We start from the raw sequence: 9,715 nt of genomic DNA, 5'->3' as shown, positions 1-9,715 counted from the left end.
GGGGGGTGAAAAAATGGTCTAATTGGGTAACTGTTACTGAAGGGGTGACTCGAGAATGATATTCGAATTGTTTTTGAAAACATTACGTCGATTCATGCTACGCAGTAGACCTGCTTGTCATGGCCAGCCCAGGCTGAATGGAATGTCGCATTGTGACAGTAAGACAGAAATACTTGATCAAAGAAATTTTCCTAAATTAATATCAAACTCAGGTCTGTTGTGCCCACAGTAGAGCACCTAACCATGACGACCTCGCAGACACCAATGCCACAGTTTCGTGTGTAGCCTATTATATATTATGCCATTGAACAATTGGCGTTGATCCCCTGAGGCAAGCATTTATTTGTATAATCAATTACTTTGGGGGTGTACTAATTTAAACAAGTCAATACAATTTGCCATGACTTAGGCCTCCTTATAACCTACTAGATTTTTCGTCAGTGGCCCCGACTGCTCATGCACATGCATTTTGAAATAAAATATCACATCGCTTTTTTTTTTTAATTTAACAAAAATTGTTATAGCAGGCTTGTCAAACTACAGTTTTAATAGTAAAAAAATTTTTAAAATTTCTGAGTAGTACTGGTTGTAGAAAAGATATTTATTATTGTCCGCGATGATTCGTTAAAGTTTCAACGGTCGGACAGAAATTAATTTAATTTTTCAATATTATTAACGGCTACTGGACTGAATGTTGGACGCCACAAACAATAGTTTAGGCTATGGTTACAGTTTACAATTTATTGTTAGGCCTATTTGTGCGTGTGGAGAGTGTCCTCAGACCAGAGCAGGCTCATAAGATAGGCCATTATCAAGGAGGTTATTCAACTCATGCCATTACACAGAATTCTACACTTCTAAGTGTAGAATTCTGTGTGCCATTATGATTTATCATCGCTCGTCGTTGATGTGGTGTGGGTCCTGAAAAATACGGTCACTGTCGGAAACTTGAGTTGCTATTGGGAAATAACCGTGCTAGAGTGGCTTCCCTTGATGGATTGATCAATAAGCAAAAGTACCCGAACCTAATAATAAACATCGCAGTGATCTAGTCTTCTAGATCTTAGTCTTCTACTTCTAGATCTAGATAGATCTAGATATCTAGACTCTTGGCCCTTTTGTTGTCAATCTTGTGTCGAAATACCATAGTATAACACGTCGTAGTATTATACGACAGTGACACCCACTTAACTGCTCAATCTTTGAGGTTTGTACTGAATTTCAATTTTACTTTCTGATGAATTGAGAGATCATGTAGCCTATCCTATACTATGTAGCCTTTTATTGTAGATTTCTAAAGTTATTGTGTTACTTGTAACAACGTAAGATGATCAATCGTATAGATTTAGAATCTAATCTAGATCTAGATCTGTATTTCTCGGCGCTTTTTCGGTAGTTACCACCCTGCAATTGTTATTCGGCCACCTCTATTCTCACCCAGGGTGAGAATAGTGCAGGTGAGTCTTTTGGCTATTCTCACCCGGTGCGCGTTCACCGTTATAGCCTAGATCTAGATCTAGATCTAGGCCAACAAATTTTGCGTTCACCCTAAACCACAGAATTCTACACTGTGATTTTATAACAGAAAAATTGTAGAATTCTGTGCTGTGAACAAACGTTCCATTACAACTCTGTAGCCTACTAAAAGCGTACAATTTTGTCTGTGGGCAGTGGAGAGAGAGAGAAAGAGAGAGAACAAAACAAAATGGCGACCCGCGTAGTTCGGCTCGATTCGAAAAGTTAAATAGCCGTAGCATCTTTGTAGACAACCAAATTAATTTACTTTTGTGTTTTAACATCATTTTTTAACTTTGTTTTGGTCAATTTGATCGTCCACACCGATAGACAGTATTCAGAAAGAGACAGAGAGAGAGAGAAGAGGGGAGGAGTAGATCTTGCGAGAACTTCCGGGCGGGTGAGAATAGCCACTTTCTTGTTATTCACGGGTTTTGGCCCCAAGAGTATGGGGGTTTCAGGGGGGCTTGCCCCCCTGACCTAACAAAAATAGGAAGGGGGGTTTCAGGGGGGCATGCCCCCCTGAATTTTACCACAATTTAATGTTTTGCTGTTGTTAGGTTTGATATCTTAGCTCACTGCGAATCAAACGTATAGATCTAGATCTAGAATCTAGAAGTAGGTCAGGCTCAAATAAGGGGGGTGGGAACTACCGAAAAAGCACCTCTGTTTCTCTAGAATCTAGATTTAGATCTCTAGATATCTAGATTCTAGATCTAGATCTAGAATCTAGAATCCAGATTAGATCTCTAGATTCTAGATTCTATAGGCTATATCTATCTCTTATATTAATATCAAGTCAAGGGAAGTGGCTATTCTCACCTGGAGTGAGAATAGAAATACGATCGACCTCTCACCCCGGATGAGACTTGCCACCATAGGCTAGTCTCACCCAGTGTGAAACAAGACCTGTTTTTCCTAATTTCAGAATACTTTCTATCGATGTGGATGATCAAATGGAGAAAGGCAAAGAAAAGATTACGTTAGGCCTATAGCACAAAAGTAAGCTAATTTTATCGACTACAAAGATGCTATGGCTATTTCACTTTTCGAATCGAGCCGAACTACGGGGGTCGCCATTTTGTTTTGCCCGGAAGTTCTCGCGCTACTCCTCCTCTCTCTTTCTCTCTCTTTCTCTCTCTCTCTCTCTCCACTGCCCACAGACAAAATTGTACGCTTTTAGTAGGCTAACAGTAGTAATGGAACGTTTGTTCACGGTACAGAATTCTACAATTTTTCTGTTATCACAGTGCAGAATTCTGTGGTTAAGGGTGAACGCAAAATTGGTTGGCCTAGATCTAGGCTATAATGGTGAACGCGCACCGGGTGAGAAAAGCCAAAAGACTCGCCTGCACTATTCTCACCCGGGGTGAGAATAGAGGTGGCCAATATCAAGACTTCTAGATCTAGAATTCTAGGTTCTATTTTTATAGCAAGTGGCTATTCTCCGGTGTCGCGCCGGTCTATAGATCGGAAGCTGTTCTCCGGCGTCGCGCCGCCGGTCTATTAGACTACTTATGAATTACAATGTATTTGTCTTGGGAAAAAATTCCCATAACTTCACCACTTCGTGCCACTTCCATTGATAAGACGATACGTTTTCAGACACAACTGCCTCAATTCCTCCAATTTAGATAAGAAGAAGCTACATTTTCAGTGTTTACAAAAAAGGAGATACGACAAGAAAGCACTGAAGTCGCGAAATATCAGTTAAATTTATCGAGAATTATGACAACAAGAGATAAGTTAAACAGCAAGCTATACTATGACTAGACAGGATTTTAGACACAAAATCAGTTTTGTTCGTAGAAGAAACAGAATCATTATTTTAATGACGACCCAAATAAATGAATAAAGTTACGTTAGACAATTATCATTGATAACATATAATGAAAGGTAGGCTTACTAGGCCTAGAGATCTAGTTATTGTATTTCAAAATCTGCGCCGACAAATACATTGTAATTCATAAGTAATAGACCGGCAGCGTGACGCCGGAGAATAGCTTCCGATCTCTTGACCGGCGCGACGCCGGAGAATAGCCACTTGCATCTTTATAATCCAAATCCACCAAGTCCAATTTTAATAATTCAGCATTTTTTTTCTACTTGGCCAGCTCTATTTGGACTTCGGACTTGAGTCCAAATGTAAATAATATCTATTCGGACTCGAGCTTCTTTCCTAAGTGAGATATGAGTGTAAGGAGGTAAGGCCTACAAAACTGTCGTCGTGGGATTTTATGTAAAACCAGAATTAGAACTGGAGTCCAGAATTACCTACTAAGACTCTGTGTAATTGTGTCAAAAGTCAAAAGACTGCACTCTCATTACAGGTATCTTCTACCCTATGGCAGTGTCTATAGAAGTACACGACTGACAACTCAGGGTCCTTCCACCACCACTACATGTACAGCATCATCATTTGTCTTTCCACATGTTTAATTTCATTTTGTTGTGTGTTATAGTTTTTCTGTAATTATTATTTTTTTAAATCACATCACACAAAACCGACAGCCGTGGCCTCTTCCCCACACCTCTTCCACCAGCAAGCCGAGAGTGCGTGATTGCTACGCAGTCTCTTGGGTCAACATAATTTAACTTTGCCACCAGCAAAGTCAACTGAATTTGGTTGTTCTGTTCATACTAATGATGCTGGGAGGGCCAGTTCAGATACATCTAGTAACTGGATATTAAAGCTCACGTCTCGATTGTTATCATTATAATCGAAAAAAAATTCATAAATACTGGAAATATGTAGGAACAAGGGTCAAAAGTCGGAACGGACGTTATGCTGGACTCAATTCAGAGGCCGAGTCCGAATTGTCACTTCATTTCTATTAACCCCGAACTAGTCAGAATGTCATTACTACCAGTGTCAGTGTCTTTTCCTCCTTGGAATGCTGATCGGTGAACGTAAAATGTTGTCTCTTTCCAGCATGAAAAGTCAGTCGGCGACAGGGTTGTTAAATGTAACATAATAATAGAATCTAGCCTTACTAAAGAAAGTAACTTCTATGATATATGTATATCCCTGTAAGCCTGTTTTTGGACTTTTGAAATGCCCACTTCAATTTCAGCCTATTGTTTTTTAAACTCTTCCTGGATTATGGTTTGTGATGCGTGAGTGCTGAATTCAGATTGTGTGCCATTATTATGCCATGTAATAATTATTAATTGGACTGGAGTGAAAATTTTCAATTAATGCTGCATAGACCTAGATTTCTCTAGAATCGATAATCGGTCATTAGTCACACGGTCACCTCGTCACATCCCTATTATGTGTAACGAAATGACTTCGCTTATATTATCTCCCCTATCTCGCTATTCTCACCCCCTCGTTTTACCTGAAATGACCCAAGACGGATATCAGGGCTGAGGTTACCGGAATTCCCTGGGGGTAGTAGGGCTGATTCTCCACTGACAGGATTGTGTCACAGTTACGGTTGTCAGTTTGGAGCGAAATTCCAAAAATTTGCTCTTTTTGTATCATGTCTGGCCCAGAGATTTTAATTTGGCTATGGCTCTTTTTTGGTTCCAAACTCCAAATGTTCAAGAAAAAGGGGAAAGGAGAGGCAAGAAAAAAAAGAAAAAGAAAGAATATAAAAGAAAAAAATGAAAGTAAAGAAAAGAGCTTGGATTGCTTAATTATAATTAACAAGTTACAAGATTTAATGCCCTCGCCCATTTGGTTTGAATAATTTACAACCGTTCTACCGTCGTGCAAGAGCATTAGTCTCGTTAGGTTGGTACGCTCTCTATTCCTTGAACCATAATTTATTATGTGCAAGCAGAGAGGCCTGCCATTGTTAAGTGGCAGGCGGCTGGTCCCATAAGTCTGTTTCAAAAGTCTGCATCGTAATTTTCCTTATCTCATATCTTGACTTTAATTCTTTAAGAACGGTCCTTCATCTCATAGGATGGAAGGCTTGAAGCAGGCCGAACTATTACAGTAAAAAAAATATAGATCAACACCTCTCTCAATGTCCAGGGGGGAGGGGGGTGAGAATAGCGGGTCATGAGCTTTTCTCTCCAGGGGTGAGAATATAGATGGCCTTTGCGCTCTGCGCCTTGTGTAGGAGAAAAGTGTTAAGTAATAAATACATTACTTTCACTTTCACTACTTTGAAAATAGTTCCTCGAGACTGAGAAGAAAATATGCGACCTAGTGCTAACTAATCCTAATTTTAACACACGGCGCACCGGCAGTGAAATTTTACTTACTTGCTGCAGGGGTTCCCTGCCGAGCGCCTTACATGTATCATGTCAGGATCATGGGGGTCAGCTCCCTGTCGCCACTCTGTCTGGGCTGACTTGATTTTTGGTACTTTTCAATGTACAGTTTTAGGTGTGTCCTTGTATTTATGGTAATTATCATTTAATGTACCCAAAGCACATATTTCTGCTCTTGAGACTCAAAAAAGAACGGACATTGTAACTTGCCTGGTTATTTTGTTAGATGCGTTGAAGTCGGCAATGATAAATTGTAAAATTTTTTGGACAAGTGTGAATGAAAATTAATCAACATAAAAACAAAGGCACTACAAAAACTGTCGAACTTTTGGAACAAGAACGACATAACTTTGGTGCAGATACTCAGAAAATATGGTATATATACTCATGTCATAGAAAGTTGTAATTTTGCAAATTTATCCATCTCGCGCACAAGTGGCTAGGAAGTACTCCCTCCAAATACAACTTTATATGTCTAATATAATCAGGAATATTCACATATTTTCTTGAAAGTTTATAAAAATTACCCTGAAGTCTCTCTATGAAAAAGTACAAATGGATTTTAGTGCCAAAATACATCTACAATGTAATACACGAACAGTATCTGTTACGCTCCGGAAATTCCTTACTTTTCTTAATGCGCTAAGTCTATGTTTTGAAAGTTGAGTGAATAACAGGAATGACTTCTCGTAATTGGATTATTAGAATAATTTCTAGCTTTCCAGTGACACTGAATCAGCACTAGACTTTTCTAGATTTTATTTTTGTTTCTATGACGATTTGCAATAACTGACAATGTTCTGATTTTTTTACGTTCATTATAAGTGTCCGCACATATTTCTGGCACATAAACTAAACTAAGAATGAATGTGTTAGCTGTCATTATGTTTATTCCATACAAGAAGTTTATCTCTACCCATGTATTTACAGTTTTATGTTTTTAAAAAATCGCATAAATCTTTCTTAGTTGTATGCAGGCTGTCACAGACACAGCATGATTCATGAACAAATGCAAAGTAACTTTCTCTTGTTTAATAGTAAACTAACAGCAAATGCTGAGTGTCTTTAGTTAAAAATCGTCGATGTGCATCTGTCTTCTCTTATAACTTGACTATTACTACTTGCACAGATTTAAGATTTCTCATGGTAAAAAACACGATATCCGTAGTCAGTTTGACACAGATTTTGAGGAGATCTGTCGTGCCGTTTTTAAATAAATGATCATTTATTCATAAGTTTATGACTAAAACAGGACAAATTGAGTTCTCCACAAACACTTGTCCAGTACAAAAACTGTTGACTAAAATACGAACTTCTTTACCAACACTGACAAAGTTGCTTCAGGGCTCATTAACCCCGTGACCCCGAGCTGGGGAGCTCCGACGAGCTGCTGAGTCACGAAAGGTTACAGAATCGGGTGAAAAGTGACACCGTAAACAGTTCTTTTTTCCTCACACTCTTGATGTTATTTTATCATCTAGAATATCTAGACTGGAACTTCTTGACACTGACACTGCAGCATGATTCTTTTTTTTTGAGAAACCCAACCAGAAAATCTAAATTGTGTGAAATTGTATAGAGGTTTAATGCTCCTTGCAGCACTTTTGTAATTTAAAAGGTGGGACCTCTGAATTTATAGTTCATCTTTGATAGGACCGAGCCATAACAGGGAAAATTCATACGTGTGCCTTTCCCAAGTTCCAAGGGCACAACATCGAAATGAGCTGAGCCTCGAACCTCCAAACTTGCAACGGCGCTATTACAAATGATTACCAATCTGGTAGCCTAACCACAAGACTACTGACACCACATGAATCTAAGAAAATAACTGATATTAAAATAAATGAGAATACAGAACCGACATTGTATTGCACAGTAGTCTCCGCCTACAATCCCGGTGCTCAGGAGCAAGTTTATTGCAGGATCTTAGGCATGTGATGACATTCATGAGAGTGGCTGATCTTTGACCTGACAGGCAGTTCAATGATCTCAATTTTTCACACTTGGTTGATCGGCTGTGCTGGCCCGAGTTTTTGTTCTGTAAATCCGTTAATTATGATCAGAAATGCAGGATCTTAGTCGAATGTAGACTTTCAGAGTGAATCAGAGCAGGATCTTAAGGGTGACCTTTGTACAGTAAAAATTCTGTTTTCTTTTAAACAGCGGGATTTTAAACGAACTGGGATCGTACGCTGTGTAATCTTAGGCGGAGACCACTGTATTATGAATGGTATGGAGATAATTTTTTGGGGGGTGGACCACATAGAATGTATGTACTGCCACCTGTACATTTTTCTTTAATCCATGCCTGAGGCCAGACTAAAACTATAAAGAATGACATGTGGGGGCGGGGGGTGAGGTAGTCGTTGAAAAGGGTGGTTTTTCCGGGGGTAGGGAGATAAGAAGGAAAAAACGGTGGGGAGGAATGGGGATAAAGAAAAGAGGGTTGGGTTTTTGTCTAATGTCTGTTTGTCTTTGTCAACATTTCCATTTGTCTACTTATTTATTTGTCTATTCGTCATTCTGTCCATTTGACTGCTTATCCACTAAGACTTGTCTTTTTGCCCATTTGTCTATTTGTTTACATGTCTCTTTGTGCCCTTATCTATATTTCTGTTCGTCCAATTATCTATTTGCTTTCTTGTCTATTTGTCTGTTTGTCTCCTTACGGCTACTTATCTATTTTGTCTGTATGTATACACTAAGCAGGCGGGCTACTTCGATCCTACTGTGCTTGGGAATCGAACTCTGGTCTCCTGCATGCGACAGCGAAGAGGCTACCAGCTACACCACAACCTCCGTCACCTAAATAAATAATATGTCGCAACTCATATTTCGACAGTTTGACATTGTTCTGACTTCTAACAGTGTTCCTAGTGAGCGAGTTGGTGGCGAGTAATCTGATGTTGTTTGCTCCTTTTTTCCATCATACATCTAAATTCCTGGTCTCAACTTCTTTTTTGTATTTGTTACTTTTGTATCTCTTTTAATCTTCGGCACTTACATAACCTTTATTGTGTTGTAAGTGACACAAAACTCTTACTAGAACTTAAGCCCCGGTTCAACGCAACGGTAAATCGTACAAAAACTGGACGATCATACGACAAATTGTACGTTTGGACGATTGGATGATGACTTGGAGACTCGGTCGAGAAATCAAGCGCTGCTTGATATTTTTCATGCGATCACGGTCAGACTTGGTGGAGACGCGCTGTGACGAAGAATCACTTTAAAATTTGCCACCGCCCAGGATTAAACTGAGGGCTCAAAATTGTAAACATATTTGTGTCATGATGCATTGGAATCAGGCGCTCGTCATTTTGTGGGCTATTAGGGTTATTGGTATCATCTTAAAAGATCTTAAAGATTATTTAATTGACCATCTTTGTATAAAAACATACAAACCTATCTTAAATAGAAGTCGAGATATTTGCCATTGGATTTAGAGGTAAAATTAGCGAGAAAATGGCCGCCAAAGCTTGATGATTTCCAAAGCTTGAGAATCCTTGGAATATTGAAATGTACATTTGTTGAGCCTTTAATCCATGTTTTTCAGTTAAATCCACACAGAAATATGTTTTAAAATGGACATGAAAGGTGTTGAGCGCCCCAAAATCATTTCTTTCTTAATTGTCAGTCTGGAGGAAAAATGACGATATTTTCGATTTCATTATTTTGACGAGCGGCTGATTTCACCACGAGGCCTTGCAATTATCGCAGGTAAAAACTAGTTTCGTATTCAAAATCAGTGTCTCAAAATAGGCAAAGCAGCCCGCGAAGAACCTGATTTGATGTGTTATGATGTAAATTTTAGCAATTTTATTATTTAGCTGATCGTCAAGGTTATCCGGTGAGTTGCATATCTTCAGTCCGGTCAAAGCGTCTACACACAACACGGTGCAGTGCGGCCACTGTTTTCGAAAAGACAATGTTGTGCAATTTAGATTTATTAAAAATGTACATGAGGTTGGGG

At 39.0% G+C, this 9,715-nt stretch overlaps 1 protein-coding gene across 1 annotated transcript in view; it reads left to right on the top strand.

The window, feature by feature from the left end:
• Nucleotides 1–1,003: 1,003 nt before the first annotated feature.
• The window catches only part of LOC101862688 (E3 ubiquitin-protein ligase LRSAM1), a gene marked incomplete in the record, with an annotated part of 42,294 nt that continues 33,582 nt past the window's right edge, over nucleotides 1,004–9,715 (top strand). Inside the window, 1 exon segment of the mRNA XM_013089112.2 lies at nucleotides 1,004–1,207.

This window comes from Aplysia californica, unplaced genomic scaffold (assembly GCF_000002075.1).
Source record: "Aplysia californica isolate F4 #8 unplaced genomic scaffold, AplCal3.0 scaffold00876, whole genome shotgun sequence".
Taxonomy (NCBI): domain Eukaryota; kingdom Metazoa; phylum Mollusca; class Gastropoda; order Aplysiida; family Aplysiidae; genus Aplysia; species Aplysia californica.
This window is presented reverse-complemented; position numbering and strand designations above follow the sequence as displayed.